Raw genomic sequence first — 1,776 nt, forward strand, 5'->3', positions numbered from 1 at the left:
GTTCCAATACCTCACTGTGATTACCATAGATGAAGAAGAAGAATAGGTTGAATAGAAGAAGAAAAGAAGAGATGAAGAAGAAGAACGAGAAGAAGGAGAAGAGGTGAAGAAGTTACCTGAGATGGGTTTTTCGGAAGGGGTCACAACAAGCTGGATTCTCACTTCTCTCCTCGCTGCTCTCCTCTATCTGTCGCCGACTGTCAAGAACAAAGGTTGGAGGAAGAAGAAGAACGAGAAGAACGAGACCTGAGATGGGTTTTTCGGAAGGAGGGAAGTGGGTTCTGGCTTCTCTCCTCTCTGCTCTCCTCTCTCTGTCGCGGACCGTCGGGAACGATTGTTTCAACTATATTAATTTGAAACGAAACCCACCAACAAAACAGCCTCCGGGGTGTTTCGTCGAATCACTGATTTTTCATTTTTTATGTACTTTGAGTTTCAAAAAAACAAGAACGGAGCTTTATAGAACCAAACGGTTTTTTGCGTTTTTTGGTTCTATTAACACTCAAAAACGTTAGAAACGTTTTTTATGAACACTACCAAACGGCCTCTTAGTATATTGACGCTAAACAAAACATGGAAAGATGATACATAAAAAGATATAATATATTATTATCATTTATAGTATACTATTAAAATTGAATTACCAGATGCATTTATTACTTTTTAACTTTTTTTTTTAATTGATGCGGCTAAACAATTTCAAATTATTGCTCGTATAATAATTTATATACATTTGAAAAAAAATAATTCAAATTTTAAAATAAAAATATAATCAAACAATATTCTTTTCTTAAACAAAATAATGAATATCTCATTCAGAAACGCAAAAATAGTACACATTATCCATAGAACAGTTCAATTTATTAATCTTAACTTTCCTAGCTAACATAAGAGTAATAGAAAGGGAGATTTACATTTATCTCCCCTTGTGTTTGCCCTTATTATATTCACCCCCTCTCATTTCATTTATTACAAATAAACTCACCTGACCTAATACCGTGAGAGGCTTTTGATGGTCAATCTTTTAGGTCAGGCCATGTTTTGGTTGATGTCCATATTACCATTACTTAATATATTTTGACCATTTTACCATTTTAATACAAAACCTCATCGTCCGTCTCACCCCTTTCTTCTACGGTGACCTGCATATATGGTTGCCACCATCGGCAATAAATTTTTCAATGGTTGACGCAGCCGGCATCCTCAGACGTTATTCTGGTGTGCAACCGGTGATTGATCCTCCACCGCAACTGTAGGTCTTCCCTCTCTCTCTCTCTCTCTCTCTCTCCCCGCTTCCCCTCTACGAGCCCTTATTCTCTCTCCGTTTTTTATGGATCAGTTTAGATGGTTTGGTGTTTGGAATTTGAGAGTTATATTATACCAAGACAGGGTGCTCTCTGAAAATGCCCTTTTTATCTTGAAATGCCAATGTGGCTATAGCTAAATAAATCGATCGATAGATCTCAGAAGTTTACTGGTCAATTGTAAGATTTTCATCTGTGTCAATATATCTGCTTACCGAACTTCTTAATTCTTCTTATTCTTTTTCTTATCTGTTTGGTAATTTTCCCCTTTCTCCTCTATTGTTTTTGTTATAGGAATGAGACGGGAAGAGAAGAGGAAATGGCACAGGATTCAGCCTTTTTCTCTATTATCGGGACACCTCCTCCTTGTGATTGCTACCGATATCCGCCATCTATGCAATCTCTAATTCTTAGCAAGCCCCGTCTCCCCTTCTTCCTTCCTTTCTCTTTCTTCCTCTTGCGAGCACCTCTC

At 37.4% G+C, this 1,776-nt stretch overlaps 1 non-coding gene across 1 annotated transcript; it reads left to right on the forward strand.

Annotated features, from left to right (window-relative positions):
• The first annotated feature begins 1,431 nt into the window (after window positions 1-1,431).
• Window positions 1,432-1,535, forward strand: LOC122058495. Its single transcript, XR_006133793.1, has one exon. It is a non-coding gene; the product is annotated as a small nucleolar RNA snoR109 (small nucleolar RNA).
• The last annotated feature ends 241 nt before the right edge of the window (window positions 1,536-1,776 follow it).

This window comes from Macadamia integrifolia, chromosome 12 (assembly GCF_013358625.1).
Source record: "Macadamia integrifolia cultivar HAES 741 chromosome 12, SCU_Mint_v3, whole genome shotgun sequence".
Taxonomy (NCBI): domain Eukaryota; kingdom Viridiplantae; phylum Streptophyta; class Magnoliopsida; order Proteales; family Proteaceae; genus Macadamia; species Macadamia integrifolia.